A 20,231-nucleotide genomic window follows, 5' to 3' on the forward strand; every position below is an offset into this window, starting at 1 on the left:
TGATTTCTCTGCTACCAGATTGAATGCTAGACTTTGTTTGAGAAATTGCTGGACACTGAATGAAAAAGGGCTTGGACGTTGTATATGAAAAATTGTAGAGACTCTGGATGACGTTATCTTCCTCTAGAGCAGGTTCACCCTAACCTCTAGTCCTCAGGCTATTTAAGGACAGCTCACCTTCATCCAATCAGGGACTGAGCTTGGTTGCAGGATATTTTTTTGAGTCTCAGTCTATCTCTATTTTGCCCCTAGAGGCCAGGAGTGCAGCTCTTTGTGGATCTCAACTGAGAGCAGCTCTGTTTATTAGGAGCTCTCCCCCTTTGTGAGAATGCAGAGCTAAGAAATTACTTGATAACGTGGCTCCACTTTTCAGCAGTTTCTACTTACCTAGCCTGCTGCCCTGCACAGGTGATGAACTCAGCAAATCCTCAAGATGGAAAAGAGCAGAATGTCAGGCTCACTTTTCTTTGTTTCTCTTCTATCTGGGATGTTGGTCCCTAAAGTCTTGGTTCCCTTGACAGCCCCAAATCCATTTTTTTCCAAAAGCTTTGTTGACATCTCTGCCTGTTAACTACAGCCCTCTGCCTTGTCAGTCTGTCGTCTATACCTAGAATAGGCAAATACCCTGAAGGGAAAAGCTGCTTGTTGGTTCAACTCTCTGTGCTTAACTTTTCTGAGGCCTTGCTCTCTCAAGTCCTAGTTGTCTCGGCACCTCTGAAATGCCACCAAGAAATTTTTAAATATGTATTCTAGTTGTCTTCAGTGGGAGCATCAATCTGTAATAAAATAATCCACCATAGCAGGCCAATGAAAGTCTGGAAATCATCCATTCTAGGCCATCAGGGTAAGAGCTCATCACCTTTTGTTCTTGTACCTCAGGCCTCAGTAGTACCCATCGACTTTGAGAGGAAATTGTTACAAGCATAGGCTCTGTGGTCTGACTGTCTGGGTTTGATTCCTGGTTTCTTTATAAGCTTTGTGTCCTTGTGAAGTTTACTTGTTTTTTTCTAAGTCTTAGTTTCCTCATATGTAACATGGGAGTGATCATAGAACCTATCTCAAAGGTTTATAAGAATGGAGCAAAATAATCTACACATACATCATAGTGCTTAACAAGTAGTATGTGCTGGCTAGACAAATATTAGCTATTAGTAGTAGTAGTAGTATCTGTAGATTTTATGTAAGCACAGCCATAACAAGGGTTATTAAATATAACACACTTAATGTACATTACTTACATTCTTTTACAATGAATGAGTATTATTAAATCGATAAAAGCTGAGAAAAAGTGAAGGAGAGTTTTAGTGGATTTATATAAATGCAACTTCATTTGTTTTGTTGCCTTGATTTTACCGCGTGTAAATAATCTACCAATTATTTCCTTGGCCCCAGAGCCTAATAGCACTTAGGTAAGCTGTATATATTAACTCCCTTAGCTTTAAAGTGAAGTCTTGTTGAAAGGGTATATAGTTTATAACATTTCACTAATCAGATGCCTTCCCTTCTCCTTCCACATGTCTGAAATAACATTCTGATGCCACTATGTGCCTCTAGATGTGTAGCAGAAACATTTTTTTTTACCTGAGAATTCATGTACATCTGAGCAGCTCATCAGGCCTGATAGAATGTGCCCACCAGGAGGCTTATTTGAAAGGAACTGTGGGATAGAATGGATGTTATCAATTTTAATTTATTTTATTTTTTAAACCACTTTATTGACATATGATTGACATACAAAAAGCTGTACATATTTAATCTATACAACTTGATGAGTTTGGGGATGAGTATACACTGGTGAAACTGTCACCACAATCTATGCTGTAAACATACCCATCATGTCCAAAACTTAGAATGCACTTTAACTGAAAAAAAGTGAGATGCACACTTGCTTGGTTAAAAGCACGGTGGTCCGTGGTTCGAGACGAGTCGGTTTTCTGAACTCAGTAGATGCACTGTAAATGCAGGTTGTCCTCTGGCCCAGCCATTTGGGCTCCTGCCTGAGACTTAGCCTGAGAGGCTGCAATGACATTGAGTAAAAGCTAAAAGGGCTGTTTTCATTCCAATCTCTTAGGTAGATGAGAATGCTCTGTGTCAGCAGTCATGGTGCCAGGGGCTCCTACAGAGACAGAAGACCATGCCAGTGGTTTCAGCGGCAGCAGGAGCCAGTGCCCCTATTGTAGATATCAGCACCCTCCAAAGTGGACAGTGGCAGACTTGATATAGATATGGGTAGACACCAGAACTGGAAGCAGTGCCACTGTCAGTCATCGGCATCAGTGATCCTTTGCTGTGCAACAGAGGCATAGCTGTGACTTTTTGGCATTAGTGACAACAGGATACCTGGTCAAGGACAGTTAGAGCAGGCAAGGAGATTAGGGGGAAGGAGAATCATGAATACCATAGGGTAGCTACAGGGTACATAGGAAATACTCCCTGTGTATTCTGAGAAATATTTGAAAGATGTCTTAATGGGGTAGGGGGTTGTCATTTCTACAGAACTGGCAGAGGCAGAGCCATGCTTTGTCACTATTATTGTGATTCTATCATTGCCCCTAGTCTAGAGTAGCTTGAAGAATACAGGGTCAGGAACAAGGGTAATTGGTGATGGTAATATAGCAGGAATTATAGTTTTCCAAATACATCAACAAAATAAAGAGATCTGCCATACATTCTAATGTTCACCATTCATTTAACTCCCAGGTCCCAAGTGAAGCAGGTAAGTATATTATAAGTAACATTAAAGAAATATAACTTTTAAAAGACAGTGCACCAGGAACCTGGATGGCCTTATGGGAATGTTTAATCATGTGTATAACTCCTTTGTTAATTTTCTTTAGAAGCAGGTTATAAGCCATACAAGAATATGTCTCATTTTCTTTTTTTGGTGGGGGGTTACACGGGCCTCTCACTGTTGTGGCCTCTCCTGTTGTGGAGCACAGGCTCCAGACGCGCAGGCTCAGCAGCCATGGCTCACGGGCCCAGCCGCTCCACGGCATGTGGGACCTTCCTGGACCGGGGCACAAACCCGCGTCCCCTGTATCGGCAGGCAGACTCTCAACCACTGCGTCACCAGGGAAGCCCCAGTCTCATTTTAAGAATGTGGCTTAGTTTGGGACCCAAATGGTGTTACCCTGCTTGTTTAGCCACGTTTCTAATACTTTGGGCTTCCATAAGGCACAATAGGTAAATGATAACTTTTGCCATTGCCCAAATTCAATTCTACCCTCAAAGAATAACTAAAAAAAAAAACTTACATCATAAGCTCTGAAGGTATTTCTCAAAAAGGAGATCTAGGGAGATAATTTAAATGGTAAAATCCTCTGTTACATAGGAAAGTCTCGAAGGAGGGAGTGAGGTCTGAATTGATGGCTTGTGTTGATATTGCAGATGCATTATGGATGCAGAATCTGAGGGGGAAGCTGGCCTTGGGCCTTTTTAATCTCACAGCATTTTACCCCAATCACATATCCACACAAGTGCTTCTCTTGAATATCTCAGAAATGGGAGAAGAAGAATAAAATTGTTTATCCTCCACAACTTCCTGGAGAACCTCAGAGACCAGCTGGACTTCCCTGGTGGCGCAGTGGTTAAGAATCTGCCTGCCAATAAAGGGGACAAGGGTTCGATCCCTGGTCCGGGAAGATCTTTCATGCCATGGAGCAACTAAGCCAGTGAGCCACAACTACTGAGCCTGTGCTCTAGAGCCCACGAGCCACAACTACTAAAGCCCGCGCGCTCTAGAGCCTGCGCACTGCAACTACTGAGCCCATGTGCTGCAACTACTGAAGCCCGTGCACCTAGAGGCTGTGCTCTGCAACGAGAGAAGCCACTGCAATGAGAAGCCTGTGTTCCGCAACGAAGAGTAGCCCCTGCTCGCCGCAACTAGAGAAAGCCTGCGTGCAGCAACGAAGACCCAACACAGCCGAAAATAAAATAAAAATAAGAAAAAAAAATTCTATAATTAATGAGCTTTCTTTACTTCTTACTTGAGCTCTTTGGACTTGGATATTAATTGGAAATAAAGGAATCATAATAGTATTTGTCAGGTCCAGAATCTAAAGCAAAATTTTGTATTTTGTAGTACAGTCTTTTTGGATGTTAAAACAAACACACTTCAGGATACATCTTAAATAGCAAAATTCAAATAGTTAACAGTAGATCATCTACTTAACTCTAGCAAATGAAGAACAATGTCAAATCATTTGTTATATATTGTAATTTACTGAAAACTATTTTGATTAACTTTTGCATCATATATACTCCTCTATAAGTGCCTGTGTGAAGACATTTGGTTTGATTTTATATAGGCACTATGGAGAAACCTAATTTAATTCTCTATTTTGCACAGATTTTGTTGGAGGGAATAATCCTTTTTTGGGACAAATTAAGACTTTTGGAAAATACCTTAACATTTTCTGATTTTAAATAGTATTTGGTAAATTGATTTTGGTGTATCAGTTATACATGTTATGACTAAGTTATTAATGCAGTGTATGAATATCTTGCTTATTAATGGGGGATAATTTGCTCACCTAGCCACATAGTTCATACACTGTACCATTATTTGCATTGTCCCTTAGACTTTCCAGTCTGCTAGCTGCAAGCATTTTAAAAATTAGTTTTATCTCTTGTTTAAAAGAGGACTAGATAATATTTACTATTCTACCTCATTTTGATCTTCAACATTTGGAATATGTTGTTAAATAATCATAGATGGGGCAATGAGTAAATCCTATAACAGTGAGTTAAAATGAATGTCACCAATTTAGACCACTCCTTTATTTTTAAGACTATCTTCCTAATTTAGCTAGCACAAATTTCCAAACAATGTAGATTCCTATATAGACTTTACCTTACATGTGGCTTCATCCTGATAAAGAAAATAAGTCAGAGAGAAATTAAAGGCCTTTCTTTATAATAGTCATACCTTGTTAAACTGAGCTTGAGTTTACTTTTGTGGTATCTTTGAAGAAAGCTATGTTAAGTAAATTAAAAGTATAGTGAAACTGTATCAGAACTGTGTGAACAGCCATTTCTATAAGAGGTATATTTTTAATTTGTGGATTAATTGACATACTGATTATAAGTCATGCTTCTGAGTCATTAATGTGGATCCCATGTGACTCTAGAACTTTTACTAGGTGACTTTTTTGTTGTCGTGTTACTATGTTCACTTAAAAATAAATTAACTTTACAAGTTAAAAATAGAAGAAAGTCTCTTTTTTATTGCTAAAAACAATTCAGGGAAATTAATTTGTTATAGCTCATATTTTTTCAAAGATCACATTAATTTATTAATTTACTCACTAAATGTCTACTGAATGCTTACTTTGTGCCAGATAGTAATCAAATAATCAGACAAATAGGTTTAGAACTACAAGTGTAATAAGTCTTGGAAAAAGAGCTACATAGCACCATGAAAACATATCCTTGCCTGAGAGGTCAAGGAAGTCTTCCTGGAGGAAGTCATATTAAACCAAGAATTGAAAGATGAATAGGAGTTAACTAGGTGAGGGAGGGTGGCACTGACTGAGGCAGAGGGGGTAGTATATGCAAAGGTCCTGTGGTGACAGGGAGTATAGCATATTTGAAAATGTGAAAGAAAGTTAATGTGGCTGGAGCCACATTCATTTTTACATTACCTAAAGCCATTCTTTCTCATAAAGTAAAATATGGTATTGGGAAATTTCAGAATTCATATTTTATAGAAAACACAGGAAGAAAAATGTTCTATTTAGGAACCAGAACTCACTATGACCTTTTCCCCATACCCACTCCTTCTCATCTACTGAATACATTCAATTTGCTTATTTTCTGTTGTCCTCATCATGGTCTACAATCACTTTAATCATCCTGATTGGCTTTATTTCACCATTCTCCTCAGTTGGACCTTATGGGGAACCATTTCAACAGTGCTTTACTAATCCCTATAATTTTTGACCCTCTTGAGTTTATCCCACACTTCTTTGCTGACCCCCAAACATGGGCAGCCACCATTTACTCTGTTCTCAATCAAGAATTCCAAGAATGTTGAAGTAAAGGCCATGCTAACATGGCTTAATGAAAATTCATGCTGCCCTTAACTGGGTCCTTAATACCACTTGGCTGTTTTTTAATATTTTATTGGCACCATCAGCCATTCTTTCTTTAAGTAAGTTTTCTGATCCTTTCTCTCTCTCTTCTCCTTCTGAGGCTCCAATAATGCATTGATTGTTTCTTTTAATGGTATCTCATAATTCAAGTAGTCTTCTTTCACTTTTTTAAAATTATTATTTTTTTTCTACTTCAACTATATGATTTCAAATGACCTGTCTTCTAGTTCACCAATTCTTTTTTCTTCTTGGCTGAGTCTGATGTTTAAACTTTCCATCGAATTCTTTAGTTCAGTCATTTTAGTCTTCAGCTCTAGCATTTCTGCTTGGTTATTTTTAATAATTTCTATTTCTTTATTGAATTCCTTATTTTGTTTATGCATTTTTTTCTAATTTTATTTACCTGTTTATCTCTGTTTTTGTAGTTCACTGAATTTCTTTAAGAGGATTTTTCTGAATTCTTTGCCAGACAATTCATAGATCTCCATTTCTTTGGAGTCAGTCATTGAAATTTTATTAGTTTCCTTTTATGATGTCATGTTTGGTTAATCATTTATAATCATTGTGGCCTTTCCTTGGTGTCTGTGCATCTGAGGACATGGACGCATCTTCCAATCTTTACAGATAGGCTTTAGCAGGAAAGCCCTTCACCAGTCAGCTTGTTCAGCAATTCTGGGTGGGCAGTCTGGCAGCATCCATGAGCATGCTTACTGTTGGAGTCCTTGGGCAGCTTGGTGTTGGGGTGGGTTGAAAGCTCAGGAAAGTAGTACTCAACCTAGTGCTGGGCCCCCCTGGGACCCTGGGTTCAGAGGTTCTCCCCTGAAGCCTAGGTTCATGGGCTTTGATTGGGACCCTAAGAACACTGGATTCACCCAGGGCTGCAAGGGCTGGCTGGTGCTGGGGCATAACAGGGAGCCTGGGTTTACTGGAGCCTACCAGGAGCCCCTGGGGGTGATGAGAGTTGGCTGATGTTGGGGTGAGCCAAGAATGTTGATTCATGGGAGCCCACTTGGAACCTGATGCCCCAAGTGGCAGCCTGCACTGGAATAGGCCAGAAACCTGGGGCCACTGGAGCTGCCTGGGTCCAGGGGAGACAGCAGGCACAGGAGTGGATCAGAGGCCTGGGTTCATGGGAGCCTTCTAGGAGCCTAGAGCTGAGGAAGCTGCTTGGAGCTGTGGTGGCCAACTGTGCTGAGCCGCCCGGGACTGTTGGAGCTGACTGGCACCCAGATGTGTTGGGAGCCTGAACTTGCAGGGGCCCTCTGAGAGCCTGGAGCCAGTGAAGCTGCTTTGAGCCATGGGAGCTGCCTGGGGCCTCTAGAGCTGTCAAGCTCCAAGGTGAACTGGGGAACTGAATTTGTGGGAGCCTGTTGGGAGGTTTGGGGCCACAGAAACTGCCTGGGGCCATGGGAGCTGGTAGGTGCCAGGGTGAGACAGGGGCCTGTGTTCCCAGGAGCCTGCAGGGAACCCTACCAGGTAAGCCGCCTGGAGCCGGTGGAGAAGGTAGGTGCTGGGTTGAGACAGGGGTCTGGATTCCTGCGAGTCTGGAGGGAGCTTTCTGTGGAAGCTGCCTGGGGCCTTGGGAGGTGCTTGGGGCCACTGGAGTAGGCAGGAACCAGGGTGAGACTGCCAGGGGCCTAGTGTCATAGGAGCTGCTTCTGGCCACTGGAGCCAACAAGTATGGGAGTAAGATGGGGGACTGAGTTCCTGGGAGCCTGCAGGGAGCCCTGCTGTGGTAGTCTCCTGGGGCCACTGGAATAGGCAGGCACCAGGGTGAGCCAGGGTCTGGAGTCACAGAAGCCCACCAGAAGCCTGTGCCAAGGACATCATTTGGGGTTGCTGGAGTCTCCTGAGGCCATTGGAGCCTATAAGGGCCAGGGCAAGGAGGGGCTTAGGTTAGCAGGAACCCACAGGGAGCCACTTAGGCTGTGGGAGTTGGTCTGGTGCTGGGGTGGCCTGTTCTGGGGTCTGCAGTGAAATTGGGCACTCACTTTACTCTCCTTCTCCCATGTGGAAGGAGTCTCTCTCTACACTGGGCTACCTGGGCTTGATGGAGGGGTAGTGGGGGCCTGTGTTCCAGCAGCCTGCAGGGAACTCTCCTGCTGAGGGTGAATAGAGCCATGTGAAGTGCTTGGGGCTGCTGGCGTAGGAAGATGCCAGGGTGGGCAGGTTGTTTGATTCTTGTGAGCCTGCTGGGGGTCTGATGTCATGGGAGCTGTCTGGGGCCTCTGGAGCCGGCAGGAGCCTGGGTAAAATTAAACGAGCAGGACCCTATGGGGCCTTCCTGGAACAGGACCCTCCTCCATGTCCTCTGCTTAGCTCCTCTCTGAACTACCTAGATAACAGTATCTGATGCACCTTTCCTGAGTTGTTTTACAGATGCTAAAACCCCCACGAAATGGAAGAAGTTGACTACTTGATGAGCATGACCACATAGCGCCCAGGTCTATTGGAGCCTGAGGATTGATGATGGTAACCCCTGTGACACCACCCTGCCACCTCACCATCAACCAATCGGAGAATTGTGCATGAGCTGATCACAGACTCTGTGACCCCCCTCCCTCACCTGGCCTTTAAAAAATGCTTTCCTGAAACCCATTGGGGAGTTCAGGCTTTTTGAATAATAGCTGTCCTGAACTCTTTGCTTAACACCCTGCAATAAATGCTGTACTTTCCTTCACCACCACCTGAAGTCAGTGGATCGGCTTTATTGAGTGCTGGCAAGCAGACCCAAGTTTGGTTCCATAACAAAACTTCCTATGCCACCATTTTGCTGACGTCATTCCTCCACAGCATTATTTTTAATAGTAAAATTTATACAGTCATGCATTAATAAGTGACAGTCAGGGTTTGAACCCAGATATTTTGCCATTGAGAGAATGTGCCCTTTTCATTAAATGCTCCCTCCTCTGTTTTCCAGATTTGAAGACAGGCCTTGGAAGGTTTTACAACCAGATGAAAGAGGATCTGGGGCATTCTAGAAACAAGAGGCTGAGGTGTCTGTGAGGGATGGTTTTGAATGTTGCATGCCTCTCAACTCCTTCTAATCTTAATCCTACCCCCACCCATTCTAATGAAGCAGCTTTGTTAGTGACTTCCTAATTTCAAATTCAACAGGCTTATCCAGTTTATCAGCATCGCCCAAGCATTTTACATCATTAATCTCCTTCCTTGGCTTCCATATCACTACACTCTCCCAGTTATTGCTCTTTATTTGATGTTATCTATGGAAATCTTTGAGGTAAGTGTTCCTGAGGGCTTAGTTTTTGTTCCTTTCCTTTCCTTATACTTTCACAGTTATTAACCCCCATCACTGCCTTGAGTAATTCTAATATCCATGTCTCTATCCCAGACTGCTCTCTTAAGCTCTAGCTAGCTCGAAATCTTCCATTATCTAGTAGTCATTCATATCTAGATATTCCACAGACCCCACAAATACAAACAAGTAAAAACAAGACAAAACGAATTCTTCTCCTTTCCCTTCTTTATCTGAAAAGAGTCTTTCCACCTATTGACTTCCTTATTTTGGTCCATAATCATCCTTAAATTTTCTCTTCCTCTTTCAATCTCTCCCTCATATAACAAAAATACCTCTGACATTTAAAATGTTAGTGCCTTCCATTAAAATGTAAGTCTGAGGAGGGCAGGGCATGGCTTTCTCCACTTTATTTCTGGAGACTGACAGATTAATGCTCGGTAAATTCATGTTGACTATCTGCATAAATGAATGTATTCATCCATCTCTTTAGAGAAACGAATAATTTCACTGGCTGAATGGCTGAAGAAATTCATCTGCCCTTCCTTCATTCCCAAAGTAACCAATTTGTTTCTGTCTCATATTATCTCTTGCCTGGATCATTGGACCAGGCTTCTAATTCACCTCTCCTCCCCCAGGTCTACTCTGCAGAGGACACAGGTGTGAGAGGAATATTCCTAATGCACAGCTCTAATTATTTTCTCCCTCCTGTTTAAAAACCTTCAGTATGTCTGTATCCCCATCTAAGTAAACTAAAACTCCTTAGTGTGTGTCCTAGGACATTCACAATTTGTCTGTTTACAACATCCATGGTCTCAGCCTCTGCTTCTCAAATCTGACTTCATGTGAGAACTGTCCGGGGAGCTTATAAAAATACTGATGCTTGGGGCTCATCACAAACCAATTAAATTGGAATCTCTGGGTCGGCACTGGCATCTGTACGTGTAGAAGCTCCCCAGGTAATTCTAACACACACCTGGGATTGAGAACTTCTTTAAGCCAACTGCACTAATTTTTGTTTCCTAAATTTGACGCACATATCTGGCTTCTCAGATGTTGGTCATGCTTTTCCTTTGAAAGATATCTTCGGTGTCTGTACTGAACTTTTTTTAAAGGTATAATTAACACACAATAAGGTGAAGAAATTTAAATGATTAGTTTTATCCATTTTGAAAATTCTAGACATCCATATAACTACCACGCAAAATAAGATCATTTTTATCACCTCAGAAAGTTCTTTTGTGCCCCAGAAACCAATTCTGGATTTCTAACAATAAAGATTAGTTTTGCCTGTTGTTGGACCATATAATTGCAACCACATGGTGTGCGCCGTGTTTTGTCTGGTTTCTTTCCCTCAAAAAACGTGTCTGGGGCTTCCCTGGTGGCGCAGTGGTTGAGAGTCCGCCTGCCGATGCAGGGGACACGGGTTCGTGGCCCGGTCCGGGAGGATCCCACATGCCGCGGAGCGGCTGGACCCGTGAGCCATGGCCGCTGAGCCTGCGCGTCCGGAGCCTGTGCTCCGCAACGGGAGAGGCCACAACAGTGAGAGGCCCGCGAACCGCAAAAAAAAAAAAAAAAAAAAAAAAAAAGTGTCTGTTTGGCGTATGCATTATTGTAAGTACAGTAATTGCTTCTTCTTTTATTGCTGGGTAATATTCCATTGTATGAACATACCACAATTTGTTTATTCATTTCTTGATGAAAGGACATTGGGCTGTTTTGATATACTAATTTGAAGCCCTACAAATCCTTCAAGGCCCAGTTCAATTTTTTTTTTTTGATAAAGTGATCTTTATTATGATTTTAGCAGCTGTGCAGCCCTAATTTTCTGTAATAGGCTTATTCCACATGCCTCTATCATGTTCAGACCCAGTTTTTAATTCAGAAAGTACTGTCACCATATTGATCAATTTCTACCACTCTGGCCCAGTTCAAATTCTAACTTTATCATGAAACCTTTCCTCATTCCCTGGTTGTTCCAATTTTAAGCGACCTATTTTCACTGAAATCTCATGGCATTTTGTGCTGTCTGAAACAGTGCTTAATATATGAGTCAGACAGAGCTGGGTTTAAAATATGTCTTTATCACAATCTAGTTGATTTTAGGTAACTTAGTGTATTTGTTTTCTATTCCTGCAGTAACAAATTGCTGCTAATTTAGTGGCTTAAAACAATACAAAGATACTGTTCCTCAGTTCTGAGAGACAGAAGTATGACATCAGTGTCACTGGGCTAAGATCAAGGTGTGGGTAGGGCTTTGTTCCTTTCTGCAGGCTGCGGCGAAGGACCTGTTCCTTTGCCTTTCCAGCTTCTAGAGGCTGCCCATATTCCATAGTTTGTGGCCCCCTCCTCCATCTGCAAAACCAACAATGGCAACTTGAGTCCTTCTCACATCATACCACTTTGACCTTCTATTTTGCCTCTCTCTTCCACTTTTAAGGACCCTCTTGATTACATTGGACCCACCCAGATAATCCAGGGTAATCTCCCTATTTTAAGGCAAACTGCTTAGCAACCTTAATTCCATCTGCAACCCTTCATACCTCTTTGCCATGTAACATAACAGGATCACAGATGGCAGAGATTAGGATATGAACATCTTCCAGAGGGAGGCGTTATTCTGCCTACCACACTCAGTTAACCTCTGTGTTTCAGTTTCTTCATCTAAAAAATGAGAAGAATGCTACCCACATCATAGGATTGTAGTGAAGATTAAATTAAATGAGTTCATATGTCTAAATTGCCTAGTACAGTTCCTAGAAAAAACTGAGAGTATCATTCATTAAACAAATCTTGAGCTCCTACTTGGTACTAGGCACTATTGTTCATGCTGGTGATACAGTAATAAACAAAACAGACCAAGTATCTACTTCATGTTGTTTACAGTCTTGTTGGAGGAGACAGGTAATAAACAATTAAACAAGCAACTGAAAAGAATTTCATAGGGTGTTAAGTATTGTGGAGAAAAAGCAGAGGACAGAGAGAGTGATGGATGTTCTTTTCTATCAGTTGGTTATAGATAGCCTCTCGGGTAAGGTGATGTTTGAGCAAAGTTTTGAAAAAGGTGAGGGAATGAACCACAGAGATATCTGATGGATGAACATTGTAGGCAGAAGAAACAGCAAATACAAAGACCCAGAAGTGGAGCAGGCCATCCCAGTGGGCTGGATTGAAATGAGAAAGGTAGGAGACAGGTCAAAAAGATATAGTGGAAACAACTAGGATTATTCTATTGTTCGCTGCTTTGCAACGCTTTGTAAAGGGCTTGAGGGCATGGACCTTGTCTTATTCAGTGCTGCATGCCTCTCAGTTTAGCACAATGCTTAATGCACAGTAACTGCCGGAGGCAACTTTGTTACATCAACTGATATTTGTAGTAGATACTATCTATGTAATATTTAAATGCCACTTGGTGCCCATATGCCGTTATTAACCTAAATTACATTTAGTCATCCATCACAGAATGAAAATGTTCTCCTATCCTAGTCTCTAACCCTTGCCCTCTATTTTGGTGAATGCCTTTGCATGGGGAAAACCTCTTTGTCCATTTCCATATGGCTGGAGATTGTCTGAGACTGATTGACTGAGTACACTTAAACTTCTTGCCAAAGGGTAGCCTTGAGCAATATTAGTGGATTTACTTTTTTACTCAAAGGGGCCCTGGTGAGAAGAGATTACTAATCAGTTTTGTCTGTGTCCTCAGAGTTCCATGCTCCAGACCTTCCATTATCTTGTTCTCTGAGGTGGTCCAGGAAGCCAGGGGCATTTTAGAAGTCTAGACAGACTTGGAAGGGCAGAACATTTTTAATTTACATTCCCCCCCCCACCGCCCCGTTAGGGTTTATCTGTAGCTAAGGTTGCTAGCTAAAATACAGGATGCCCCGTTAAATTTGAATTTCATAGAAACAAAGAATAATTTTTAGTATAAGTGTATCCCAAATATTGCATTGAATGTATGGATGAAAAATACTGCCTGCCATATCAGCAAACAAGGGATGTTGCAGCCACCAAGCCAGCAGTCACTGCAGCCACCCACAACGGTGCACCCTGAGGGGATTCAGAACGGAGAAAATCAGGAAACTGGTCCTAGATCGCTAAGGTGCCTATCAAAGGAATGATTTCAATGAGTCCAGACTCCTGTAACTTCCCATAAAGAAAATCGCTAAATTCATTAAGTGGAGATGTCTGAACAGTAATCTTTTGATGTTCTGACTACGTGGTTTTTGTTGCAAAACTCCTGTGTATCCTGACTCCTCCCTTACCTCCCTGGAGCAGTTCCTCAGAGTGACCTAAGAGGCTGTCTTTTGGGCTTAGGTCCTCGGTTTTGTCCACCAAATAAAACGTAATTCTCAACTTTTAGGTTGTGTTCTGTTTTCAGGAGACAAACGTATTTATGCTAAGAACAGTCTACCTGGAATTTTATCTGAAATTATATGTTTATCAGAAGTTCTAATTTAACTGGGTGTTCAGCATTTTTATTTGCTAAATCTGGCAGCCCATTCTGTAACCTAAAGTCCTGAGAAGCCTCCTTAATCCATCTGTCACTACTTTAGTTCTATCTTGGAAAGAGTTGCCAATATTCGCTATTTCCATTTCTTCTGGTCCCATCCTCTTTTAAACCAAGTCTAATTAGGTTTCTGTTGCCACTGTGAACTGAAATTATTCTTATCAAAATTGCCAATGACCTCCACAGTCTAAAACCAATGGTCATTTCTTTTTTTGTGTGTGTGGTACGCGGGCCTCTCACTGTTGTGGCCTCTCCCGTTGCGGAGCACAGGCTCCGGACACGCAGCCTCAGCGGCCATGGCCCATGGGTGCAGCCGCTCCGCGGCATGTGGGATCCTCTCGGACCGGGGCACGAACCCATGTCCCCTGCATCGGCAGGCGGACTCTCAACCACTGCGCCACCAGGGAAGCCCCCCCGAGTGATCTTTTTAAAACATTAAAGCAGACCATGTCACTTCTCACAGCCCTCTAGTAGCTCCTCATCTCACTTAGAGTAAAAGTCAAAGTCTTTATAATGGTCTACAACGCCTTACATACATCTTCCAACTTCACTACTTCTGTAATTGCATCTCCTCTACTCCCTTCCTTGCTCATTTTGCCCAGCCGCACTGGCCTCTGTGCTGTTCTTTGAATTCCCCAGGAATAGTTTTGCTTTAGAATCTTTGCACTTACTGTTCTCTGTGTTTAGAACACTGTGATATCTGCCTGGCTCATTCTGTCTTTTAAAATTTTATCCCCTCTTGGCTTTCCCTTTGCCTCTTCCCTGCTCTATTTATATCCCCAGCACTCATCACATTCTAATGACTGATATAGCTTATTCATTTTGTTTTATGCCAATCTTCCTCTGCCTAGAATATAAGCCCCATGAGGGCAAGGATTGTTGTCTATCTTATTAACTGTACTGTGTCTTCAATGCCTAGAACAGTGTCTTATATATAAAGTACTGAATAAATATTTGTTGAATGAATGAAAGTATTAGTTCCCTGGGATTTGAATACTCTCAGAAATGTATCTGTAGCATTAGTTCAGTCTGACCCTGAAGTGAAGGGGTTTTTGTTTGTTTGTTTACTTTTTAAACTCAGGAAAGGGACTTTTTGGGTTAGGAAATGGTTACAATGGTTTGGAAGAAAGCCCATGTGGAAGATTTGGAGTAATTACAAGGTGTTGAGGGGGTCAGGAGTGATTTGGCGGTAGTATCTATGAATTGATTAAGGGTCTGGTCTCCACAATATATAATACCCAAATCAGAAATTCCATGATTGTGTGACAAGGGCTTTTGCTGAGACATGTCACTAAAAAAACCTTCAAAGTAGAGAGGGAGGGTGTAGAGGATCCCCAATGGAACTTGGTGGATGCCTGTGTCTGTACGTGTGTGTAGTTGTTGCTTTAGTTCTTGTGTCAAAATAGCTATATTAAGTCCCTAATGTCCAGAAGAAGCAAATGATTCACTCCGTGGTCTTGGTTCACTTTGGGTTCATACTGAGGCCTCTCCCTATCTCTCCAAGACACTAAAGCACGGGGGGAGATACAGCAAAGTTCCTAGAGATGCAGGAGCACCTTTCGGGAATACTATGGACAGTTTTCATAAAAAACTATTTTGCCAGCTACTGCCTAAAAATGGTTCTTGATGGAAGTAGCTACACAGATGCATTCTACTTTAATGAGTTTTGATGAGACATTTAAATGGTTGCATTGTAGTCAAGCCTTATTAAAATGGAAGCCTGGTGTTGCAATGTGCGGAACTGGTGCTCTCAGTTGTTTACAGATTTTTTAAATCTATTTATATAAAGCTGATGTTTGATGTTTATTTTCTGCCAACAGCAGTATACTGGAGGTAAGGATATGCAAATAGGGACAGCTAGTGATTTCTAAAGAAGGAATCTTGAGAGGCCAACACTCTGTATGGGTCACAGTGTACCTGTTTTTATCTTCCTAAGGGATGCAACCCAAAACCTCGTTACAGTTTGAGGTATTATATGGGAAAGATGTACAGAGTTTTGTTTATCAGCTAGGATCCCAGCAGGAAATGGGACATATACTCAACTTGGATTCTGAATAAAATTTAATGAAAGGTCTATTTACAGAGGTGTAGGCAGGGTTAAGGGAACCAAGAAGCGATGATGAGGTACCCAGTGACTAACAACAGTGGGAAGCTCTCACCCTCAGTCCAGGGAGAGCTGGGATCTGCAGAGGGGGTTGAGGAGCATCAGGCAGGAGCTGGTGCAATCCCATGGGGCAGAGAAGGGAGTTTAAGGGAGCTGGGAAGATGGTGCAGAAGGAGAATGACCAATACATTTGAAAATCAATTCTCTGGGAAAGTGGTTTTTCATACCCCATGCAGCCTTGGAAAGGAAGCATGCATGAGTTAACATTGTAGTCAGCCTTAAATGATGATCTGGAAGTTCACAAACTCTGTCCTTCCCTACAGTTCTTAACCCAGGAATCTTGAAGTCCAAGCTACTTTGCTGCTGAGTATGGTAGATAGGATGATCTCCTTGGTTAGGTTTCTCAGGAAGCATGTCCATCGTATACTTGTCACCAAAAGCCAGACCATAAAAGCCAAGTCTGGCTATTGTGTTTCTTTACTGAGATATAAAACCTTCAGATTCTTACGGATCTCACAACAGCTCTTCTGCCTTCAACAGAAAGTAGCGAAGAATGGTGGAAACAGCGTTAAACTCAGATTGAGAAGTCAGTCCCACTTCTGACTGGTTGAATGACCTTAAATCCATTTTCTTTCTCCGTGGCTAGGCTTCCTCATCTGTAAAATAAGGGGGTTGTACTAGTAATTTTAAAGGTCTCTTTGAGCTCTAACACTTTTGGCTTGGAGAAGAGTAATTCCCAGCATCAGTGGTACTTCAGCAGTTTTCCTACAGCCTGGACTGTTCTTTACTCTGTAGCAAAAATAACTTAAAAAGGGAGAAGGACACTTATAACCTCTCCTTTCCTTTCCCGAAATCATCAGTTCAACATTTTGACAAGTCAGCATTTATTAAGAAATTTAAAAATTGTACAGATATTCAAGTGTTGGTACTATACAAAAAGATATTAGCAAGTGTTCACCTTTATCATGATTTTTTAAAACTGACTACTTATTTTACAGGAGTATTGATTCGGGTTGTTTGACAAATATGGGAATGACCCATCCTGTAGGACCAGATATCATGAATTATTTCTTGAAAATGGATTCTAATTGTGCTTTTATAAGTTTATTGTTCTTCTGTAAACTGGATTTATATAATAATCCTTATTGAAAAGTGCACTGAGAAATGAGCCCTGACTTTATTTTTTTTTACATTATTATTAACTAAATACTTTATTCAGGTTTCCTCAGGGTTTTTTTAAATTGAAGTATAGTTGATTTACTATATTGTGTTAGTTTCAGGTATACAGCAAAGTGATTCAGATATATATTCTTTTTTGGATTCTTTTCCATTATAAGTTATTACAAGATATTGAATATAGTTTCCTGTGCTATATAGTAAGTCCTTGTTGCCTATTTTACATATAGTAGTTTGTATCTGCTAATCCAATACTCCTAATTTATCCCCCCCACCCAAGCACTAACTTTAAATAGTTGAAAGACTGTCACATAAATAAGGTTTACAGTAACTCTTGTAGGAGCGCCAGAGGATAAAAGTAGGAACAGGAGTGGAAGTGCGAAGAGTCTGGACATTGCCTTACAGACTTATGGTGGCCAGTAAGGATCAGGTATCTCTGGCATAAGTGTCAGTGAGTTTAAATAGTTAACCAATGCATCATACCCTAAATGCTTTCTGCTAATTTTATGTCACCACTCTCAGATCAAAAGATGTAGACTGAGACTCAATTATTTCATAACTAAGAAGTACCTAATCTGATCCTAATTAGTCATCTCTAAACGAAGACTTCACCCTGGCCTTTTAGCCTTGCAAGACAAGTTAAGTCACACAGAAAAGATATTTACATGGACATCTTGATGACCATACAAAAGAAATGATGTCATTAATAATATAGATCCTTTTTTTTTTTCACCAGGCAGTTTTCAAGACTAGGAAGTGTTGGGACTTCCCTGGTGGTGCAGTGGTTAAGAATCTGCCTGCCAGTGCAGCGGACATGGGTTCGATCCCTGGTTGGGGAAGATCCCACATGCCACGGAACAACTAAGACTGCGTGCCACAACTACTGAGCCTGCACTCTAGAGCCCCCGAGCCACAACTACTGAGCCCACATGCCACAACTACTGAAACCCCTCACCTAGAGCCCATGCTCCACAACAAGAGAAGCCACCACAATGAGAAGCCTGCATGCTGCAATGAAGAGTAGCCCTGACTCACCACAACTAGAGAAAGCCTGCACGCAGCAACGAAGACCCAATGCAGCCAGAAATAAATAACTAAAATAAATAAATTTATTTTAAAAAAAAGAATAGGAAGTGTTCTATTTGTTTACACGTATTAAAGTTTAAGGGAAGATCCTGGTGTAGGAAAAGACATTTTTTTCTGAGCCTTTTCAAAGAAAAACTAGCAAATCTTTTCTAGAGTAGTTCTTTTATTTTTTAAAACAGCCTCTTAACTAAAAAGAAACTAAAGGAACACATTTACTGAATGCCTACTCTGTAAAAAAATGCTGTAGTATGAGCTTCTCATTTTATCCTCTTAACAATCCTCGAATATTAATAGATTTCTATTTTATTGGTGAAGAAACTCCTGGTTACAGCAAGCACTAATTTGCCTAAGGTTACATAGCTGGTAATTGGTACATGAATCCAATGTTTCTGATGTTATTTGCTTTGCTCTTGCCATTACTTATTTGAGTTTTCCTGAGACCGTATTCAATTGTGTCATAAAGTATTTTCCCAGGTGGTCTTCCATTTTAACACTAAGGTGTTTTGATTTCTCACTTCCCAGGTTTTTGGTCCTTTGGATAGATATCAATCTTTAGCAGGGCCCATAGCAGCGAGCGCAAGATTCCATTAAGGAGCTTTTGCTACCCAGGAAACCTGTAGAAAGCAACCAGGAAATCTGGGTTCTGACTCTTGACGATTGATACTTACAAAGCTACTGCTGAGTTCAAATGAAACCAAGAAGGCAGTGTTACTTAGTCCTCTGGAAAACAGGTACAAGTAACATATGTACGGACAAGGGTGTTCAGCGCAATGCTGTTTATGATGGCAAAATTTGAAAACAACTTGCATTATGGTACATCAATATGAGAACAAACTCAGTCATTCAAATTGATAAAATAGACCCATATTTATTGACATGGTCATATACTCACAATACAAAAAAAATTTATTTTTTTTAGCAAGGTATATTCTTTTTTCTTAATTAATTAATTAATTTATTTATTTTTGGCTGCATTGGGTCTTAGTTGCTGCGCACTAGTTGCAGCGAGTGGGGGCTACTCTTTGTTGTAGTGCGCGGGCTTCTCATTGCAGTGGCTTCTCTTGTTGCAGAACACGGGCTCTAGGTGTGCAGACTTCAGTAGTTGTGGCACGTGGGCTTAGTAGTTGTGGCTCGTGGGCTCTAGAGCACAGGCTCAGTAGTTGTGGCGCACAAGCTTAGTTGCTCCATGGCATGTGGGTTCTTCCTGAACCAGGGCTCAAACCCGTGTCCCCTGCATTGGCAGGTGGATTCTTAACCACTGCGCCACCAGGGAAGCCCCATAAAATTTTGTATAATGGAAAATCCTAACATATTATCCAATAAAATGCAGCGTTATATTTAAAAAGATAATATATCCCAAATAGGTTTTTATTTCAGAAATGCAAGAGTGGTTTAACATTTTCAAATCAATGGATGTAATTTGCTGTAACAGAATCAAGGAGAAATTCATATTTTATCTCTCTAGACGTTTGATAAAATCCATTCAAGATTAAAAAATAAAACATAGAAAACTAGGAAGAGAGGAGAAATTGTTTAGTCTGATAAGGAGTATATATCAAAAGCCTACAGCAAACATGTTTAACAATAAAATATTGAAAAGCTCTCTCCCAGTACACACCAAGATTGGGGATGAGATACGGATGTGCATTTATCATTGTACCAGAGGTCTTAGCCAATGCAACAAGATAGGGAAAAAATGGTGTAAGTATTGGAAAGAAAGAAAGCTGTCATTATTCACAGATGAAATTGTGTATGTAGAAAATCCAAGACTCTATTAACAAGCTATTGCAATTAATAAGTGAATTATTAAGGCCATTGACTACAAGATCAAATATATAACTGTATTTATATGCCAGAAACAATCATAGAAAATGAACATTTAAAATATAGCATTTAAAATACCATAAAAATAGCAAATATCTAGGAGAAATCAAATGAAATCTATGTCAGATCAATGCACAGTAAACTACAAAGATTCACTGAAAGATATTAAAAAGACCTAAATAAATG

The sequence above is a fragment of the Aethalodelphis obliquidens genome, unplaced genomic scaffold (assembly GCF_003676395.1).
Source record: "Aethalodelphis obliquidens isolate GAN/ISIS:26980383/991018 unplaced genomic scaffold, ASM367639v1 scaffold66, whole genome shotgun sequence".
Lineage (NCBI taxonomy): Eukaryota > Metazoa > Chordata > Mammalia > Artiodactyla > Delphinidae > Aethalodelphis > Aethalodelphis obliquidens.